The following is a 22785-nucleotide window of genomic DNA, read 5'->3' on the forward strand; positions in this document are numbered from 1 at the left end:
GCCTCCTAGGTTCAAAGTTTCTAGTGTTATGAGGGTGTGAGTGTCGACTCCTAGGAGGTGGTTGCAGTTGTTTGGGCCTCCATTGAAGCCTAGACTGTTGGACCCTTAGCCTTTTCTGCTATGAGCGGCGATTCTAGAGATGCGGTGGGTGGTGGCCGAGCACTATCCCCCTCCTTAGACTTGGCTGCTAACATCTCTATCGGTGGTTTGGTGGACTCTGACGAGGTCACACAGCCCTTGTTGAAGGCTGTAACAATGTGAACGTTGCCTATGGCAAGGTGGATACGCTGTGATTCATAATCAACATTGCAATGAGTTTGCTTCTTGAAGGTTCGCCCTAGCAGTGATTCCGTGTTCGCGTCTTCAGTGTTTGGCAACACGTAGAAGATCATTGGTATAGTTTCAGACTCGATAGAAATGGCGGCTCTGCACTTGCTGAGAAGTGTGTATGAGCGGCCCCCATATGGGCTTAATTTGGCATTGGTGGGCTGTAGTGGTGGTTTGCCCAGTTGGGTCCAATGATCGTTGGTTAAGACATTGAAGTCTTCTCCCTTGTTGATCAATGCATTGAAAGCGCATGTTTGCTTGGCAGTGACCGTGATGTGTAGGTATGCAGGTTCTATAGCTTTCTCATCCTCATGATCCATTTCAATGATTGTGTCTACTCGTACCTTGACAGGGGGTTCTAACATTGGTGGCTCATGCAGAGGATGTGTGGGAGGGTAGAACTTCTTGACAGGACTGCCATTGAAGAAGCCTATGTCCTCGCCGTCTAGAATATCGAGCTCAACATTGCAAGTTCGGCTGATTGCACAAACTCTGAAAGGTCCAAGACCTCTAAACTTCATTTTCTGCTTATGCCCTTTAATTGAGTATAGGAGTATAAGTCTCCCTGTTTAAAATCACGCTGCTTGACGTGCTTGTCAAACCAGCTTTTGCATCGTGCCTTTTCACATATGAGTGTATGAGTGGCTAGAAGACGAGTTTTTGAGAGGCGTTCGAGCTCAACCAGGAGTTGCATCTATGCCTCCTTCCCTTCCCATTGTTCTTGAAGTGCTATTCTCAGGCTAGGAATGAAGAACTCTACAGGGAGAATTGCTTCAGTGCCGTAGGTCAACCTAAAGGGAGTTTGGCCGACAACCATTTTATAAGCTGTACGGTAAGCCCACAAGGCTGCCATTAGCTTGTTGTCCGAGTCGTTGTGCGAAGCAAAGACTACTTTGATCAGGATGTTTACAAGAATCTTATTCGTGGATTCCGCCTGGCCGTTTGCTTGAGGGTAGTATGGAGAGGATTTTCAATGGATAATTAGAAAGATGGATAGAAGATGCACTATCACTTCGTTGATGAAATGTGTACCCTGGTCACTGAGTAGTTCGATGGGGCAGCTGAATCGTGAAATCACCTGTTCCCACAAGAACTTAACAATCGTTCTAGCATCGTTCTTTGGTGTCACTCTCGCTTCTGTCCATTTCATTAGGTAGTCTGTGGCTACAATGATGTATTTGGCTTGTGAATACTATGTAGCTGGGTTGATAGGTCCTATGAAGTCAATTCCCCATTTTTCAAAGGGTTTTCGTGCAATGATTGGGGTCAATTCCATTTGATCCTTGCGAATCGGGACCTTCGTTTGCTAACACTCGTCACAATGCTTAACAAATCGTTTTGCTTCATGAAACAGCATTGGCCACTATAGTTGAGATTGTAGCACCTTGCGCGCTGTCGTGTCTCTGCGAAAGTGCCCAACAGCGATTCCACTGTGCATTTCTGAAAGCACATCGTGCATCTCATGCTCTCACATGCATCTACGTAGCAGTCCATCTTGCCCTAGTCGATATAGCTGGCTAGCTATCAACTGGTAGGGTTGGATCTTGAGAATGAGTCACCTAAGTCTTGCCTTGTCTATCGGCCGTCGCTCAAGCAGTCCGTGCTCAAGCACTTCGACTACGTCATCTGTCCAATATGGCATTAGATCTGCCTTAAACAAATCTCTCTTGCTGGAAAGGTTAAAGAGATGGGCGTCAGACACAATTCATCAGCAATGCCTTCTCCAACAGTCTCTCCTGTGGGGATGCGTGACATATGGTCAGCCATGTAGTGTTGTTTTCCTCTCCGTACAACCATGGAGAAGTCAAACTCCAAAAGCAGAAGGAGCCATCGAGCTATGCGTCTTGTAGCACAAGGTTTATTTACTAGATATAGCAAGGCTTGATGGTCCACAAAGAAGGTAAAGGGTGTAGCCAATAGATAATGCTAGAATTTCTTCACAGCAAACACCATGGCCAAGCCCTCTCTCTCTCTTGTCAAGTAATTCATTTTTGTTTTAGTGAGTTGTCTGCTAGCAAAGTTCACTGGGTAGTCCAGGTTGTGTTTGCGAGGTTGGCACAACACTACCCCCACAGCAATTTTCGAGGCATAGATATGCACGTGGAAGGTAATGGTCCAATCTAGGGCTCGTAGAATCAGTGCTATGGTTAGAGCCTTCTTCAGCTCTTCATATGCTCATTGGCATGCTTCAGTCCATTCAAAGACAATTAGCAACTTGTATAAAGGTCTGGCAATCAACGCGTAATTCAACACAAACGGCCGATAGTATCACATGTGGCCTAAGAAGCATTGAACTCCCTTATAGTTGATTGGGGACGGAAGATCAACAATAGCCCGGACTTTTGAGAAGTCAATGGAAATGTCATTCTTTGATACCATGTGCCCTGGGATGCATCCATGCTTCACCCAAAACTGGCACTTTAAGGGGTTCAGGGAGAGATGATATAGGCAACACCGCTCAAAGACTACTTGGAGTTTTTCTAAGTGTTCTCTCCAAGTCGAGTGAACACACAGGTCATCCACGAAGACATCCAACTCTTTGCAAAGCATGTCTTTAAATATGGCGCACATGAGGCGTTGGAATGTGGGGGGGCATTAGTCAACCGGAAGGGCATGACTATGTAAGCAAAGATGCCCCACTCAGTGGTGAAGGCAGTCTTATGCCTGTCGGTAGGATGCACTTGCACCTGATTGTATCCTGAGAAGCCATCCAGAAAACTGTAGGCTTCCTTGCCAGCCACCCTTTCAAGCATGTGCTCGGTGTATGGCAATGGATAGTTGTCCCTCTTAGTAGCAGCATTCACCTTCTTGTAATTGACACACACTCTGATTTTTTCGTTCTTCTTCATGACAATGACTATGGGTGATACCCAATCCGTGTGCTCAATTTCGTAAATGAATCCTACTCTCATCAGCTTGTCAATCTCTTCCTTGACTGCATGAGCATGTTTTGGATTCATAGGGTACGGTTGCTGCTTGACCGGGGTAGCATCTGGCATCATGGGCATGTTATGAGTCACTACACTCGGAACTACCCTCTTAAGCTCTTCTAAGGACCAAGTGAATACATCTATGTACTCTCGCAAGAGAGCAACAAGACTCATCTCCTCTTCCTCAGTCAGGTCATGAGCAATGAAGGCTAGTCAAGGTGTCTCCCCTTCTTGGGCTAGGTTCACCTCCTTGACCTTGGCTTCGGTTCACTCATTTTCCCTTGACGTTTGGCACCCAACAGGATCACTACCCTATCCCCTTTCTTGAATTTCATAAATCTTTTAGGGAGGTCATACGACTTTCTCTGTTCTTCCGTTCGTGTGTCCCTGGGTTATTTTATCCTCTCCTCTTTCAACCGTCTGTGTCTCAAGTGGATGGGTAGGTCCCCCTTGGTGCATCTAGTCTTGGCCGGCCTAGGTATCTCTGGGTCGCTATCTAAACTTACCTCTGACTCAGAGTCAAACTCCCCATCTGCGCACTAGAAGAGGTGGTCGCCACTGAGAGGGTGACTGTCTGAAGCACTGGTGTCGTACCAGGATAGGCTAGGCCTACTTGTTCGAAATCTATGGCCCTTACGTGTTCCAACCAAGCTCGATCAAAATCACTACACATGACCCCTTGCTCGATCTTGAAGGCACTCTTTTTCTAAGGCTTGGAGTCTGCCCGTATTTGTTCTATTTTCCGTACCTCTCAATGTCGTATTCTACGGTATCCATCTCACCCTCGCTTTTGTCATTGAAGGATTGACAATCTTCATATTTATCATTGGAGTCCTCTTCATTAGACTGCTCGTCGTCTCCTAGGTCTTTGTATATGCCTTTTCTTTGATTGGGGATTAGGGCCGAGTTGTTGTACATGAGGCTCAAGTCATGCACCCCGGTCCACTACCACTTGGATTCGTCTAGGAGATCTTGGAGTGGTTTGAAGTTTGCTGATGGGTTGCCGACTAGCTTGCCCGTAAAATATTCCAGAATCTCTCGGAGTTCTCTCTTGTTATTGGGCACTTGGAAGGTGAGAAGTTTAAGACTCCCCTGAAGGGTTCCTGCCATCATGCAAACTGGTATGGAGGTGCAACTTTAGACTTATCGATTGTCTTGATGGCTTGCTCGTATGCCTCATGATTTGAGAATGGCAGGTCGATTGTAGCAAGAACATGCATCCGATCTTGCTCGTCTTCTGGGCATGGAATATACTTGGTCAAGGGTCCATATGACTTCTTGACTTGAGCATTCTCTTCAAGCATCTCAGAGATGGCATCCAAGTCAACTAGTTAGGTATTCTAGGTGTCCATCTCTACCCTCACGGCGTCCGTTCTATTGCCAAGGAAGATTAAGCCGTTACCCCAATCTTCGATGGCTCTGGCATTCCACATCCACGGTCGGCCTAATAGGATATCGTAGTCCACACCCTTCATGACTATAAAGTCAACAGAGAACTAGAGACCTGCGATTTTCACTGCCCAGTTTTTTAGCACTCGGAGTGGTTTCACTCTCATACCATTTGCTAGTGTGACATTGAACTTAGCAGTCTCAACAAGTGGGTTTTCCCAAGTTTGAAGCACTGTGTGGCTAAGCACACTAACCCCATCTCTCGTGTCTACGATCCCCTTTCTCGTTGTGTTGCCTAGGGCTAGGACTAGTAAGGCTACATGCATCTCGGTGCCCTCCTAGAAGGCATTAATGTGCAAGGACTTTGGCACAGAGTGCAGCATCAGAGTTGGTATTCGTGTCTCTGCATCATGGTTGTGCAGATCAGCATCTTGCTCTCGTGATCCCTCAACCCACTGTTTCAGGTCTTGCCAGAGGGTGGGATGCTGCTTAAGCAGGTCTCCCAGACTCAGCGTCACAGGGGTGGTCACTAGCATGGTAAGGAGGTCGTTGGCTGCTTGTCTCTCTCCTAATCCAACTTGTCCTAGCCAATGGCCGTGATTGATTTGCAGGCCTGCAACATCAAGACTTGGCCTAAGTAGTACTACTTGTGGTGCGGTCGCATCCCCCGACTTTGGTCGAGGAGGTGAACCTGGCGTATTTATGCTGGAGAGATCATCGATCTCGTCCTCTACGATGGGCTCAATGTCCTTTAGGTGCTCTTGGGCCTCTTTCACCCATTCCTTCACTTTCTCTATGGTGGCCTCTAGTTGGCGCTTCGGATGTGGGTGTTCCCCTATCTTAGCACTTCCCTTTTCGGCCGTCTTAGGGGCTGAAGTTTCTGCCTCTGCATCAGTGACCTTCTTTCCAGTAGGCAGAGTAGTAGCACTCTCAGTTTTCAATGCAACCTTAGCTTCAGACTTCTTCTTTCTCCGTCTACGGCTCTTCTTCCCTATCGATGCTGCATCAAGGTTGCTAGGCCCTGGTAGTGATATGCCGGCATGCTTCGTCTAGGCACGAGTCATGACCCGCAATGGGATAGGTGCGGCCTCCCCATCGAGATTCTCGACACCAAATAGCCCCAACGGGACAGATGGCTCATTGGCTAAACTTGAAGATGGTTTTCGCTTTGGGCAGTCGATGAAGAGATGAGTAATCCCACACTCAACACACCTTAGGTCAGTTTTATCTCTGTTTTGTTGCTCCTTCTCCGAGTAGCATGATGAGTCATGCCCTGGGTGACCACACATCCAACAGGTGATTGGATCCTACGTCTGCCCCCCTAGGCCTCTACCTCGTCCTCTTTCTAATGCCATCATTGGTACTGGTTGATAGTCCATAAGGACTGTGTTGCCTTCGTCATCGTGTGAGAGGTAAGGGTATATGTAAGTCTCTTCCTCAGTCAGCTCTTCCACGTAGTGGATTGGAGCGTCACTCCGTGGATGGGTTACGTAGGGGCTAGGTGGTCTAGGTATGCCTATAGGGTTTATGTCCTCGGGGGGGTCACTCATGAATATATGTATATATAACGTGAGTTCAAAATAAGGGGTTTTTAAAACACCATTTTTATACATTTTTTACATACAAAAGGGTGTCATATAAAGGGGTTACTTACAGATTGAATAGATTAGGATATTTATAAATAGGCCATGAAAGCATGTTATATAGAGACTATATATATAGTGAACCCCCCAAGTTTATGTCCACCCTAGGATCAACCAGCTAAATGTTGTTAGGGACACGAAGTCCAACAGGGCTCCCCTTTCGAAGAATGGCTATGGCCTATTCGCTTTGTAGGCTTGGCCATATGGTTGCGAGTACGGAAGTCTTCTTGATAATCTACAATGTGTGACGTTGTGACTGAACCTACCACAGTTAGCGCAAGGTCTTGACCTAGGGTTCTAACACTCGACTGACAAGTGGTTTCTGCCACAATACAGGCATTGGACGTGTGGGCATGTTGGTCATCCCAACATGTCTTGTAGTTTGGCTATCTCCATCTTTACATCAACCCATCTTGGTGGCTTTTCCCTTATCTTGGGTGGTTGCGCATGATCATTCGCTAGAGGTTGAAGCTCTCTCTAAGCTCCGCGAGTTTGTTTCCTCTGAGTTTAAGCTCCTGGAGCTTCTCTCTTTCAGCTGGTCATCAACTCTGATGGCTTTATCAAAAACCCTAGCTAGCGCATCTCACTACAAGCTTGAGTTGCCTGCCAAAGCCTTATATAGTTCCTCATTTCGAATTCCACTGTTGAACACAATTGACACTGCTCTTTTGGTTGGTCATTTTCCTGTATAGATTCTCTTGAAGAAACTCCTCACATAGGTCACGTAATCTCAAATATCCTCCTTCTCCTTCTTCTTGACATTCATCAATCGCACTAGCAGATTGTCCGAGTATCCAAGCTCGGCAAATCTCTTGATGAAGAGATTCTTGAGGCCATTGAAGTTGGCTTGCTCTGCGGCATCTAGACTCGTATACCAAGTCCTACCCTTGTCACCTAAGCAGAGCCCAAATGCTTGGGATCATTGAGTCACATTGGTGAGGCCATTGGCTTTGTAGACTTGTTCAAATCGCTCCATGAAACTGTATGGATCGTCATGGGGCTGGTACTTATCGAGCTGCTTAGCAACGATTGGGATTTTGGACTGGCTCCTGGGGCCTTGGTTTGCTCCTAATCCTCCTAGTAGTGATGTTGCTAGTGCTACGACACCTTGCTCTGCTGCTGCTATGTTGTCTAACAATCACTTTATGAGAAGCTCGCTCAGTGTTAAGTCTCCTTCCAGGGCTCTCTCGTGATCAATTTGGTTTCTACCGGCTAGGTTCAGCACTCGCTGTACCTCACGCAATTCTGTGCTTTGCCTTTGGCTCCTAGCCTGCTGGCCTCTGTTGTAATCTACTATGCTTTTTAGTGCCTTGTGGGCTAGCTTCCTCTCCTCTTCTAAGTTTGCGATGATGGCATCTCATGCCCTACCGTGGTGCTCATACCGAGCGTGCACATCATAGCTACTCACCAGCTGCCGAATCGCCTCTGGAAAGACTTCTAAGTCAAGTTTCTCGTTTGGCCTATAGTCTAGGTTTTCTTTTGCCATCGTCGTGTTCTCGTGCTCCACTAAGCTATCGATCAGGTTGAGTAAGTTTGTCATATCCACCTCCTTGGCACCGCTTGCATGGTCCTACTCCATATGTGGATAGTTTGTCTATGTCCTTAGGGCCCTCTCCTATTGGTGGATTCCTTGAGTTGTTTATCTGAGTGAGTTCCTTGACTTATTAAATACAATCCTCAATTTATCTCCTCTTAGCGTGTGTGTTCCTTCCCGTGCACTTGTGCTCAATTAGGCTTTCAGTTTTCCTTAAGTGTACTTCAAGTGAGGAAATTCAAGGTGAGTGCGGCAAACAATATTTAAGCGTCTCACGCATTCTCGCTTTGTTTTGGGCCCGATTGGCTCGTCGATCAATTCTCTGGCTATCTTAACAGGGTTTTGGGTTTTCTTGCCACGTTGCCTCGCTCATCATTCTAGGTCCGACTAGGTTTTATGGCTCAGTGGGTTGTCTCTAAGACTCTAGGTCTCGTGACAGCTGTGGGAGCTTTTGCTCAACCGCCAAGACCCATGGACCACTTATTGTTTCAAGCGTTTCAAGCGAGCTCTAATGGCTATCTCTCACCTAGCCAACGCGCCGTCGATCCTACGAGTGTAGTGAGCTTATCTTGGTGTCGATATGAGTTGCCTCCTCTCTCACACACACTGGTAGCTCCACGATCCTAGATGCAAGCTCAAGCATCCTCAAGCCTCCTCCACCTCCAAGCTCCATCCTCCATAGCCGCGCATGCAAGAAGAGAGAAGAGAAGAGAAGAAGAGAAGAGGAGATGGTGAAGAGCTTCACCTTCTTGATCCCTCACTCTCACACACTCACTCCCTCACACTCTCACACTCCCTCTCTCAAGAGCACACACAAGCAGGAAGATGAGAAGTAGAGAAGAAGAAGAAGACTCTTGAAAGATGAGGAGTGAAGAAGAAGAAGACTCTTGTTGCCACACACCAAAAGAATGAGCTCTCATTCACTTTTTGAACTTTATATATACAAACCCTAAAATCCCATGGGCACCCATCCCTTTTTTACATGACCGGCCATTGTGGCATAGGAGGGAGCCTGGCACTCTTTTACAAGAGTTTTCCGAGTTTTTTGAGGTGCCCTTCATTTAAAATTGCGCTTTTTTGCCCTGGCTTGGTTTTGGAGGTTGCATGTATGTATTTGCTCTTTTTCCATGTTTATCTACTTTTTTTCTTCCTCTTTTCGCCATCTCGACCTGGGGCCATCTCGATTTGGGGTTAATATTACCCCCTCCTAAACGGGTGCCAGTTCCATGGCACTTCGGTGTTGGGTTGGTGTAAGGGTGAGGGCCACATGTAAACTCAGGTGCTTGTGGAAGCTTAAGAAGGATATTTGTTGGAGCAGCTAACTGGATGTCATGGGTTGACGAGGGCCTCTGAAGTTGGTGGTTTGGCACTTTTGGGGTGCCTAAAGGAGAAGGTGCAGTGCTCTACCTAAGGGGAGTGCTCTCCTCAGTGTGTTGGTGCATTGTGCTTGTGCTAGTGGAATGGGGAGGTGGGTCTAACCACAGGTGAGCTTGGGTGATGTCCCACACTTGAGGACCCCATTTGTGCCAAGGGGGTGCGGTGCCAGTGGCTTAGGGTGACAAATCTAACCATAGGTGAGTGTTACCTCCCTAGGCGTGTCCTGCCCTTGATGTGCCCTAAGCGTGAAGTGGGGGAGCAAAAAGGGCTAGGGGGTTGGGAGTGGAGACGACCGACCGAAGCCACCAGACATGCCTAACTTAAGGACCCCTAGGTGCAGTGATCGTGCTTTTTGTGGTGATAAGTGCTTCTTCAAGTGGGTGATGTTGACCAATCAGTTTTTTTTTTTGTGGAATGAATGACAGCTAGGCCTAATCCTCTTCATCTGAATGAGGGGGGGAAGGAGGGCGGATGGATTTGCACAAAAATTGGTGGCTTTGCATGTACCCTTTCAGGTTCATGGGGACGTGGAGAGAGGTGGTGGAAAGGAAGGGGTGATTGCACCTAGTGAATTGGCTGTCACTCATGTCCTCTAGGAGAACTAGGCAAAAGGAAGGTAGTAGGCTAGCTCTCATCATTAAGCGTGCCATAGCGCAACTATCAATAGCATTGGCATCAAAGAAGAGGGGAGGCAAGCCATTTTCCTACGGTGCCGCTTGAGTAGGAGCTTAAGAAGCCTAAGGTAATTACACTTAGTTATGAAAGCGGAATCGGGAGAGGAGGAGAATTCCGCGAGGAAGTGCGTCATGGAGTCAGCTAGGCTTCCTAAATCAAAAAGTAGGGCATCCTCGAAGGAGGCAGCGTTGGAATTGTAGATGACGGGGAAGTCATGCCTCCCATGGAGGATGGCGACAAAATTCATGCCTACCCTACGAGGATATGCCATGAATGTGGGGTCGTTCCTCTCCTCGGGTAGGATGTTGAAAAATGCCATCCAGGCAAGCATGTTAATATCGCAGATTCGCCTTCTCTAGAGGGGTTGGCAGTTGTAGCCCCTCACTGTGTGTGGCACTTCGAACACTTTGTCTTGCCAAAATTCTGCTTCCTCCGTGCCCCATAGAATGGGGGTCTTTGCCCTGTCGTCCAGCCATTTTTGGCCCAGTCAGTTGCCAGCCGCGATCACCTCCTCCATTACTTTGATCGACAGGACCCTTCTTAGACTGTTAGGCATAAGGAAGCTGAAAGAGAAAGGGTCCTTTTCAATTTCCTACCGTTCCCAGACCACTAGCTCCACGTGGAACTGCGTTGGGAGGTCATCGGGGCATGGTGGGAGGGATGCGGATGGCCACACGACTGGCTTGGCCTGCAGTCGCCTTCTGGTTTCTTCCACCAACTTTTTCCATCATTCCTTGAGCGTGGGTTGTCTGTCCAGGGGCGGGTCAAGTGGTTGATGTTCCTGAATGTGCGGCGAGGGGGGTTGTGGGATCACATCTTCTCTGAATCGGTCCATGTCAAATTTGAGCTCGGCTTCCTCCCCCTACAGATTTTCCTGTGGTGCTCTTTCTTCAAATCCTAGGGCATCCACTTCCTAGGGGGTTAGGTCGGCTAGCAATAGGTATTTCCGTTGCTCGTCCAGGCTCAGCCTAACCTCCACAGGTTGGGGTGGCATTTGCAGTCCTACATGTAAGGCTCTGCGTACGTGCAATGCTGAGCTTTCTTTATGCCACCTCCAATGACTCTCCCTCCTCTGGGCGGATAGTGTCCATGATGGTGTCGAGGAAGGTTTTTTGTTGGGCACCGAAGGCCACTTGGGCGGCTTCTATCTTGCTCTTTGCAATGATCTTTTCCTTTTCTACTAGAGAAAGGCGCCGTGCCAGTGTCTTCACCCTCTTTTAATTATGCACCGCCTACTCCTCTGCTCTCTTATTCATTTCCTCCATGCTCTCCCCTTGCTTCAGGGTCAGTATCATGAGCCTTTGCTCTTGGTCCTCCAATTCCCTGATCAGCCTCTCCTGTTCGTCTCTTTTAGAGTTCAACTGATCGATTAGGTGCTCAATCTCTTCTTGTTTCTCCTCCATGTCCTGCTTTCTTTTCTCATCCCTGGCGTTGAGCTCAGCCATGAGATCTTCAACTTTAGCAATTTTTGCAATGAGCTCCTGATATTGCATTATCAGGAGCTTATGTTCTCTTTGCATCTTCACCAGCTCCTGTGTTTCATTCTCGAGCTGTTGCCTCCAGTGCTCTTCTCTGTCATCCTTAGCCTTTTTTTCCTGCTTGAGATCTGTGATCTCCCTTTGCTGCATGGCTATCATCCTTGTTTTGTCAAGCTAGAAGGTGGCTATTGATTCCTTCTCAACTGCCAACTCAGCCATACCTATCTTTTATTCCTCCTGAGTTTCCTCCAACTGAGAGAGTAGCTCGGCAACATATTCGTCGTAATTAGTTGGTGGCGTCATCGTTGTTTGGATGGGTGTTGTTGAGGCCTCCACCTTTTGTCGTTTAGGATCTTGCCTAGACTCTGCATCTGTGGCTGGCCGCTTTTGCCCTGTAGCCATAGTTTCAGTGCTCTTCCCCTGGGCTATCTCCTTGTTAATGAACTACTATATCCATGCCACAAAATTTGATACGTCTGCGCTGGTGGGGATGTTGGGGGTGATGGAGGTTGGCTCGGTGGGAGGCACCAATAGAGGAGTAATTGGGTGAATCGGGGCTTTGCCCTTGCCCTTAGTGACAGTGGGCGGCACAATATCCGGCACCTGTGTGCTTGACCCAGGCCTTTCTTCTCTTTGTGGGCTCAAACTCCCCAGTTCATCTGCTCTGCTTTGTTGTTCGATGGACCGGCATGTAGCTTCAGCCAGGTCCTCTTTCTCCTTCCTTCTTAGTTCTTCCTCTTCTTCATCAACCTTTATTTGCCTTTCCTCTTCTGCTTTTCTCTGCTCTTCCTTCTTTTTCTCTTTCTCCTCCTTTTCCTTTATTTTTCTCTCCTCTACCTCCTGTTTTAATGCCTTCTTAGCCTTCTGTAATTGCTCCTTTTCCTTTTCTTCTTCATGTTTTTTCTTCTTCTCCCTCTCCTTGGCCTCCCTAAGGGATTCTCTCTTGGCCCTCTCTAAGTCCTCTTTCTCTTTCCTGCGGCCCTCGTCATCCTTTTTCTTTTTCTTTTGCGCTGCCTTCTTCTCAGTCTCCTTGACCTGCTTTTTTTTTTCTGTTCTTCCCCTTCTTCCTCGGTCTCAGTCCTATCACTGGACCTCTCTTGGAGTTGATGAGGAGGTGACCTGTCGGGTGTTTCCCCCTCCCCCTCTTCTGCCTCCTATGCCTCCTTCACGGCCTCCTAGATAAGCGCCATTAAGACACCTCCATACCCGATGTAAGAGGCCTTGGATGAAGCTTTCTTTCTTTCTGTAGCCTTGGAGGTTGGAGACCCTCCACCTCTGCTGGCACACTTCCTAAAGCCAATGCTTTAGCTGCCTGGTTGATAGTTTTTTGTACATACCTGTTCCAGTCAACTTCGTCCAGAGTGTGGGCCGCTATGTTCTCCAGCACAGGCATGCTAATTCGATGCATCAGGGAGTTGTAGCACTGGTTGGAGAAGAGCACATGTACTAGCTTTGCTTGCAGCCTAGCTTCTGCGTCGGGAATGTCTAGGATGATGATGCCATCATTGATGAGCACCTCCTCATTTTTCATTTTCAGCATAGCATAGACATCCCTCTTTTGTCTTCTCTCTGTCCAATCCCAACGCCTTCTCCACCAAGGCTGGGTCTAGACAGACCTGCACACCTGCTTGGCACTTTCTCCTCTACCCACCGTCATTGTGCCGCATTCTTGGTCTGGGTTGTATGATCTGAGGAACTCCACACACTTTAGGTGGTCCGGCTCCTATGAGAATTTTTCAAGGTACTTGCTAAGGTTACATTGCTCGACCACCCTCCTAGCTGCTTCCTTCCTAGCCACCACAACTTCTATGTTGCGGATGGTTCGAAACTTATGCTGGCTGAAGGTGCGGTTTTCTAGGTAGATGCGATATTGCTCTCTTTCCTCATCTGTGAATGGGAGTCGGTGGGCGCAGTCTTGCTGCGACATCTTTTATTCTTATCATAAACCGTCATTTTCATTAGTGCTTGTGACATAATAATTTGCTGAAAAAGAAAAACTCTATGCTTTTGAATGAATTCATTAAGATCCAATGTACATTCTCCTTTTCAGAATTTTCAGAGTGTACCAATGCTTTAAGAACTGGGATTCCGTTTCAGCAAGTCTTGACAGCTCTATAACTTCTTCGTCAGTGATGGCAGAAGTGGTTCGTTGATCATACAATGTGATGAGGCATTGTTTTATTGCTTGCTCTTTGGAGATCTCACTGCAGAGCAATTTAGCAGCAGAGGTAGCGGCTTTTGCAAATGCGAATTCAAACGTTTTCCAAGAACAAGGCATCGTTTGAACTTCGGTTGCGAAGGATTCATCCAATAGGCCTAAGTCTAGTTGATCGTAGCTCAAAGCTAGCGACACAAAAGTGGTGTCCAGTCGCTTAATGCAATCCACCACGTCGTCCCCTGTTTCTTTAGCTAAATCAGTTGCTAGTGTGAAAAAGGATTTCCTCTCGTAAGAGGGTCTAAGGCCTGCGGGGCGGTTGGGGAGTGTTCTTGATCTTGCGATTAGGTCACTGGAACTATGGCTGGGTTAGCAGCAGCCTCGAGTGACGGCCTGCAGCTTTCAGGATGGATTTGGAAAGTCAGATCGTCTTTGGCAGGTGATGACTCTTGTGACAGTGGCTATCGCTTGGGTCAATAGGCTTGGGCGACTCTCTTGGGTTCACGCGTGGACAAATTTGATGGTTGTGGGGTCAGGGAAGCTCTACGGCTTGTGGTTTTGAGGGTTTACGATTTTTGGGATGATCAAGCTTGAGACTGGCGTACGAGTGGTGCCTTTGGCCGTGTGGGCCTTAGGTATCCATATCCAAGCATTACCCTCATAGTAGCCTTGTGCGTGCAAGAGAGCTTTGGAGACCCATCTTTGATGGATTACGCATCTATTGCTGTAACTGCATCTGGGCCTCCTAGGTTTAGAGTTTCTGGTCTTATGAGGGTAGGAGCGTCGACTCCTAGGCGGTTGTTGCGACTGTTTAGGCATCCATTAAAGGCGAGGCTGTTGGGCCTTAACTTTGTGAGAGCAGAGTTTTGATGCCGAGAAGTGCTTAAAATAGCTAAAAATTACGAATATCAAGGGAAAAATATTCAACGTTGAAGGCGGCGGCTCGATCTAAGACGATTTTAAGCGTCAAAGTGCTCTAAGGACGCCCGTGCAACACTTGCGGATTTTTAGTAATTTTTCCGTGCGCTTGTGCAAGTGACGGAAGTTGGCAGTCAGTTTGTGGTCTCAATACGGTCACGCAAAATTTTTCTGGGCTCGAATCGGACGCCGAACACGGGAAATATGGAAAAATCCGGGAGGGTGCCCAAAAAAAAGCCAGAAATGAAAGGGTGGCCAAGTAGGGGACCAAAGAGAGTGCCTCTTGGGACCCCCCCCGCCCCCCCCCCCCCTCAAAATTAAATGTGAGAGGAGGAGGGCGGCGTGCAGCAACCGCGCGCAGAAAAATGGTGCCCCCCCCCCCCCCCCCCCCCACAAAACGATTTTCAGGGCCGCAAAGAAGCCCTAGTAATGACAAGCCAAGGTTGATCCTCTCCTTCTCTGCTCCGTATCGCCATCTCTTGCGCATCCAATGGCGGGCTATAGAGAGAGAGAGAAAATCGGTCTTTCTCTCTCCTCCCTCTCTCTCTTCTAAGGGCAGATTCATGCGGTGAAGAAGAAGAAGAAGAATGGATGGCGGATGCTTGTCCAATGAAGACCGGATTGCTTCGTGGTTCAAGAGGAATGAAGATTGCTGATTGTGGACTGTCATGAACATTAATGGTGGCTGGAAACCAGTCTCGAGACATGGCAAATAAAAACCCACAGCCCGCAAAGAACGGTAATTCCATTTTTACAAAGGAAATTGATGTTTTATGCAATTTGCTTCATGAATATTTGTTCCCATGGGATGATTATGCATTATGTTATTGTTTGCTATGAGTTTGATTAGTTTATGCTCAGAAAATCAGAAAATCATAAGTGTTGTGACTGAAATTAAATGGTGTAAAACCCGTAAAACACGGGAAATATGGGGAAATTTGGTGTTTTTGATATATAAATGGAAAATATAATAAGACACACCAACTAAATTTGTGTTTTTCTTGCAAATGAACCTAAGGGCCATAGCCCACAATTCATCTTGTATTTTTAGTTATTTAATATTACGATAAATACAAGAAAAATAGGAAAAATGGGTAAAAATAAGGGAAAAATGGATTTTGAGTGTCGAAAATTAAGAAAAAATAAGAACCATGTTTGTGAATGTTAGTGGGGTTTGAAGCATGAGGATTTGCCTCAATTCAGCCCCACATTTTTGTTCTAGTGTGGTTTTTTTTTGCGTTTATACACAAAAAATGTGGAAAATGAACCCTAAACCGATCGATAATGCACAACCTAAACGGGTGAGGGGGTAGAGTGTATAAAAAGTGTTTAAATACTGAATGAAATTATGAAAAGCTTGCTGGTTTTTATGCATACCATTTAGGTTGGCCGTTAATTTAAAATTAAGAACCTAGTAGCACGACGGTTTCTCGGTGCTAGGTTCATGCAACGCTGCATATGAGCGATAGTCAAAATCATTGAAAGAAATGTTTTTCACATGTGCACAAATGCTGATTTTCTTAATTGTTTGAGCACATGGGCATTCACTACTTGCATAAATCATAAAGAAACTTAAAGGTATCAGGAACTCCTGGATGCATGGCAGATTGCTTTCTAGAGGAACATGACCGGCGTTGAGTGAGAGACAGGATATCCCAAGCTGTAAGCTAGGCGTTGGGTCTAATGGGAAAGTAAAGTGAGGTATGGTACATCCTGGAACGAAATAATTGGTACCTTGAGAGGACTATGTGCGAAGTGTTATATATGTTTAGCGACGCATCGAGGGGCCAATCCCCAAGATGTAGGAGAGTCGCAGTGCGGCATCGGTAGTCAACCATGGGAGGACCTCCTATATTTATACTTTGTGCCATTTGGAAATGTGCTAGGACTCCCTTTGAGGAGTGTTAATTGGGTTAGAGTTGAACTACGAGACTTGATACAAACGCAAGATGATTAGGAAGGCAATGTATGATGTATGTGTCATCAACGCTCCTGGCTGCGAGGCTGTGGGATTGTTGAGCGCATGATAGAGGTCTGGCTAGTACATGAGCCAGTGACAGCCAGTTTTAGGTCCCATCAGTGGTGCATCTGCCGAGAGCTGCCAATAAGTGGCGTTCTCCGAATCTTGGTCTCATAAGGGACCTGTTAGTTTTATTCTATTGGTCGATAGTCGCCTTGAAGCGGTGGATATCAAGTTAGTCTGATAAAAACCTTGGTCATCAGTATAACGGTCAATCCAAGAAATCCCCAACCCCCAAAGGATACTTGGTTTATCTTGAACAGTCTAGTGGGATCTTTGACACATCGGGTGATTGACTATTTTACCCTTTGCCCTGAAAGTGATACCATGCTTGAGTTTGGGTCACTATGGGAAAACACCCATGAAGCTACCTCTAAGATTAACAGCACATGGATATTAGAGAAAAGGGAAAGTGAAAGTAGTGCTAAGATGACACAATCATCTATGAACATTCATGATGATAATGTCATAGAAAAGACTGTGACAATGATGGTTAATATGCACATAGGAGGACATGATGATTATGATCTAAAGATACATCCGATGCTAGTGCCCGACACAGTTGGGTACACGAGTGTGATTGCCAAGATCCATAAAGTATTGGATGATGTCCATGTGTGGGGAAAACCATTGTTAGTAAGGAAGATTTCATTAGGACCTATCCTAAGTTCTAGCAAAGTGGTGGTAGATGAGAATAGGCTTACTAGAACACCACTAGCAGATGATGGGATAGATTCCCTATTGCATAGTGTTGGACTCCCTAAACCACTTTGTGAGTTGGCGGAAAGGGAAGTTCATGGAATTAGCGACTCTTCCACACCAATAAAGGTGGAAATGGAAGAGATTAAAGACCCTAACACACTGGTATTAGGTCAAGAGGAATACGAAGATTTTAATGACCCAGTCTTGATCCCAAAAGGGAGGACTAAATGTCCTCCTCTTTATAGGGATCTCCCAGTGTTTTATGGGTTGCCAAATGAGGATCCGATGATTCATTTAAGAGAATATGACCTAACTTGCATTGCAAGTGGATTCGACGATACACATCGAATGCTCGTATTCCCAAGTACCCTAAAGGGAGAGGTAAGGAAATGGTACTGGAGCCTCCCAAGAGGTTCGATCAAATCATTTGAGGAGACTTGTGACAGATTTCTAGATGAGTATGAAAAGGAGCTCCCTATGAATGAGGTCTTAGGGCACCTTATGGAGTTTAGACAGGAGTCTTATCTTTCTGTTAAAGAGTATGCTAGAGCCTTTGATAGTACTCTTAGGCTTTGGCCAAGAAGAGCCAATGCACTACTGGATGATGTGCTATGTGAGCTCTTTTTGAATGGCTTAGAGATTAATACGCAAATCCAAGTGGAACTGCAGAATCCTAAGTCGTTAAGGGAAACAAAAATGCATGCCATTGATTATGTGGTGCGCAGATTGGACGCTGTATGCTCGCATAGTGAATGCGGGAAGGTCCCCAAGAACAATGAACTCTACTTTTTGCACAAGTTACAAGGTAAAAAGCATGAACGACAAGAGCAAGAGACCAATTGGGTGCAATCTCCCCCCATGCCTTGTGTGAGCGCTTCACAAAGCATGCATTTTATGTATATTTCTTCTTCATGCTCAATAATAGCCCAATTTACAAAAATATATCAAGCTTTTAGCTTTTGAGTTTGCTTTTACAAAAATAAGAATAAAGCTAATGGACGGTGCCCATAGAGTCTGGCACGCCCAATACAATGTCCAAAAAGAAATAACATAACCGTGTGCAAGGGCGCATACAAAATAATAATAAATAATCGATGCCTCAATAGACATGACAAAATATAGGCGTGGCGCCTATCAAAATATAATCCATAGATCGAATACTCGCTATCCTCCAATGCTTTCCTCCGCCGCTGCTACTATCTCTACACATCAACTGAAGCATTCACAATCGTTAGTAAAATAATACAATTAAACCGACAAAAGTGAATACCTAGCAGTCTTTAGCTACATAAATAAATCAACTGGTTAGAAATAAATCCTAACCTTAATTTATTACGAGTGCGCACTCTAAACTCATAAACGTTCATTAATTTAATATGCATTTTGTGGAATCACCCGCTATGGAATCACCCACGTACACACTAAATTAATGAAACGCCCGAAAAGGACAGGCGTCCCCATCAACTTCTCGCACAAAGAATCCACTTTGTGTATGAGCCCCGGTCATCAAAGTTTACGGAATCCACCGTAAAACCTCACGGAATCCACCGTGGAATATAAAAATTGTCCATATAGTCAAATCTTTCATTTTGTTATCAATGCTAACATCCAAGAATCCCCCATTCTTGTTTCGTTAAGCCATATGATCAAATCTAATCTCATAAATCTTGCAAACCATGAGACTACTTTTTCATTCCACTATAAAACAATATTTGGCTATTCGATCCACCATAGATCGAATACTCGCTATCCTCCAATGCTTTCCAATCCATAGTGGCGGAGGAAAGCATTGGAGGATAGTGAGTATTCAATCTATGGATTATATTTTGATAGGCACCACGCCTATATTTTGTCATGTCTATTGAGGCATCGATTATTTTTTATTATTTTGTATGCGCCCTTGCGCACGGTTATGTTATTTCTATTTGGACATTGTATTGGGCGTGCCAGACTCTATGGGCACCGTCCATTAGCTTTATTCTTATTTTTGTAAAAGCAAACTCAAAAGCTAAAAGCTTGATATATTTTTGTAAATTGGACTATTATTGAGCATGAAGAAGAAATATACATAAAATACATGCTTTGTGAAGCGCTCACACAAGGCATGGGGGGAGATTGCACCCAATTGGTCTCTTGCTCTTGTCGTTCATGCTTTTTACCTTGTAACTTGTGCAAAAAGTAGAGTTCATTGTTCTTGGGGACCTTTCGGTATTCACTACGCGAGCATACAACGTCCGATCTGCGCACCATTATGAGGGTCATATTCAAATATGCTGGGAAAACTTTTGGAGTTTTCCTCACTCAGTACAAGTGCATCCTAGCTTCCAACCATTTCTACAAGAAGAAAGCTCACTTGTTGATACCAAGGCAACCTATGAGGGGAACCTTGGTGGCCAAAATCTCAAAGCAGAAAAGGGCAAGTCTATGAGTAGTAATGACATGCCTGTCAGTGAAAAGGTTCCAAGCCATGTAAGAACCATTAGGGCTTGCAACACTTCCACAAGAAGTGGTTGTGATGGAAACATGGATAGAACCAATGGGCCTGTGAGTGTTAATAAACATTTTGTGTGTGGTTCTAATTTTTTTGCTAGTAAGGCTCTTGAGAGACCTTTGGTATTGGAATCATGCTTCCGGGTGGATGTTGTTCCCTTCAATGAAAGCATGGTTCTTATGGGGAAAAATTTACAGTATGGACATAAACAAGTAAAGTCATCTTTTGTAAAGAGGATGAAAAATGCTAAAAGTCCACCTGTGCTTCACAAAGGTCATAAGGATATGAGGGCATTTGGCCATAGGGATAAGTTTGCATTGAGTTCATTAGACCAATGCAGCAAATTGAGGGAATGCAACAATATTAAGGGAAATGTGAGATGGGTTTGGAAACCCAAAATCTCCAAAAGTATGGCAGGAGTGTCGGATGTAAGGCCAAGGATCCCATCTGGATATATTCTATTGAACCCCCAAGAGGATAAGACTCGATATACATCTGACAATATACATTGCCTTGGGATACACCCATGTGATGTGCCTAGGCTTGAAGCTCTACCTAGTTTGGGTCACAGCACTGATTTATGTGAAAACCCAAATAGGGGAGGTTCGAATAAGTACAAAGCTATGATTCTTTCTGCCAAAGGAGCCACTCAGCCGCTTGAACGACCAGTTTATTCGGCTAACAATAAATGTGGGACATGCGAGCCCATGGAGGCCGTTCATTTAGCTCATAGTGCCCAAGAAGGGATTTTCCTTATTGATGAGTTATTTGTGGAAAGGCTTGGACTTGTATCTCTTTTAAAAAAAAAAACCCTAAGATCAAAAAATACAAGATCAAGCTTTTAGCTAACTTGCATGAGTAGCATGGGCACCTTAGGTAGTCTGATAGGGTGTGATATATATGCCAAGGATATCAGTATTACGTGGACTACAATGACCTATCTAGTTTTAAGCTAGGAAGGCTAGCTGCTTTGGATATTACATCCAGATTTTGTTAGGCCAAGAGGGCCAATTGTTTGTTTAGTGCAGGTGCGGTTAATGGTTTCTTGTTGTAGCTCTGTGCTACACAGGTTTGAAGAAGAGCTTGGAAGGAGCCTTTTGTTGTGCGGAAGCTTCTCGTGGCCCTATCCAGGTGATCTCTCCTTTATGAGTACCGTGTTTTTCTGCTTTATGTGTCTGTGTACTTTTTGGGGGATTTTTTTTTCTTGTTGGGGACCGGCATCCAAGGCATGAAGTCCGACGTTTAGGTTAAGTATGTCTGAAGGGAGGTCTGAGTAGTCGTTGCCTCCTGTAAAGACATTGTCAAGCATTGAAAGACCTATTTTAGAAGGGGGTCCTAGTAATCCTGTTCTACTAGCCTGCTAGGCAGCTGTTCCAGGAGTTTTTGTTAGTTGTGAGGCCGTTAGAGAAGCCTGCCAGAAGAAAATAATGATGATAAAGGGAAAGAAACCCTGAATATCTTAAAGAAGATAAAAATATACAAAGGTGTGTAAAAAGGGGTTCTAACCCCTATCAAAGAAAAGAAAAGAAAGAATAATTTATAAGCAGTTGATCATTGCCTTGCGAAGGCCTGATAGGTTCCTGGGGACGAGTCAGACCCGGGGCCGATGCCTTGTCTTCCTAGGGGTGGCATCTTGCTGGAAAAGAAGAAATTAAGGAAGGTTGGAGCGAAAATAAAAGTGAGCGTCAGAAAAGGATTAAGTGTCACCTTGCAAGGGCTTGGTAGGTTCTTGGGTACCGAGACAGGACCTGAGGCCAATGCCCTGTTCTCCTTGGGTCACTCGCTCAGATCCCTCCTTTTTACATGCCCAAGTATGTCAATAAAATAAAACCCTAAAAGAAGAAATGTGCTACAAGAAAATACTTCTTGATGAGGCTATAGGAGTCCTCGTCTAGTAGGAGCTCCTGGTTGTGTTGTCCTTTGTTATAGGTAGGTAGTTCAGACCACCACTTAGGGCAACCTCTTTGACAGTTCTTTTTAGTTTGCCCGTGTTGGAGCAGTTGATTGGTGACTAGCTTCGAATCTTTTATCAGATTATGCTAGGCCTACTCCTCGTGGATGTCATGCCTTGGTTTTGTCAGGGGGTAGGGTGAGCTTTGTGCTGTCTTTAATATGTATCTATTTTGTATCAGCTTGATGCTTCCTTTGGTTGTTTTGTGCAGATCTATTGTGGGGTTTAACGGGCTGAGTCGCCCTATCCCGTGGTCGCCAATGAGAGTGGAGTTTTGATGCCGAGAAGTGCTTAAAAATAGCTAAAAATTACGAATATCAAGGGAAAAAAATTCAACGTCGAAGGCAGCGGCTCGATCTAGGACGATTTTAAGCGTCAAAGTGCTCTAAGGACACCCGTGCAACACTTGCAGATTTTTAGTAATTTTTCCGTGTGCCTGTGCAAGTGACGGAACTTGCCGATCAATTTGTGGTCTCAAGACGGTCGCGCAGGATTTTTTCGAGCTTGAATCAGATGCCGGGCACGGGAAATATGAAAAAACCCGGGAGGGTGCCCAAAAAAGGGCCAAAAATGAAAGGGTGGCCAAGTAGGGGGCCAAAGGGGGTGCCTCTTGGGACCCCCCCCCTCAAAATTAAACGTGAGAGAAGGAGGGCGGCGTGCAGCAGCCTCGCGCAGAAAAATGGCACCCCCCCCCCCCCCCAAAACGATTTTCAGGGCTGCAAAGAAGCCCTAGTAATGACAAGCCAAGGCTTATCCTCTCCTTCTCCGCTCCGTATCGCCGTCTCTTGCACGTCCAATGGCAGGCTGTAGAGAGAGAGAGAGAAAATCAATCTTTCTCTCTCCTCCCTCTCTCTCTTTTAAGGGCAGATTCATGCGGTGAAGAAGAAGAAGAAGAATGGATGACGGATGCTTGTCCAATGAAGACCGGATTGCTCCGTGGTTCAAGAGGAATGAAGATTGCTGATTGTGGACTATCATGAACATTAATGGTGGCTAGAAATCAGTCCCGAGACATGGCAAATAAAAACCCGCAACCCGCAAAGAATGGTAATTCCATTTTTACAAAGGAAATTGATGTTTTATGCAATTTGCTTCATGAATATTTATTCCCATGGGATGATTATGCATTATGTTGTTGTTTGCTATGAGTTTGATGAGTTTATGCTCAGAAAATTAGAAAATCATAAGTATTGTG

The sequence above is a fragment of the Lygodium microphyllum genome, chromosome 27 (genome assembly GCF_053477565.2).
Source record: "Lygodium microphyllum isolate KBCC chromosome 27, Lygodium_microphyllum_v1.1.10, whole genome shotgun sequence".
Lineage (NCBI taxonomy): Eukaryota > Viridiplantae > Streptophyta > Polypodiopsida > Schizaeales > Lygodiaceae > Lygodium > Lygodium microphyllum.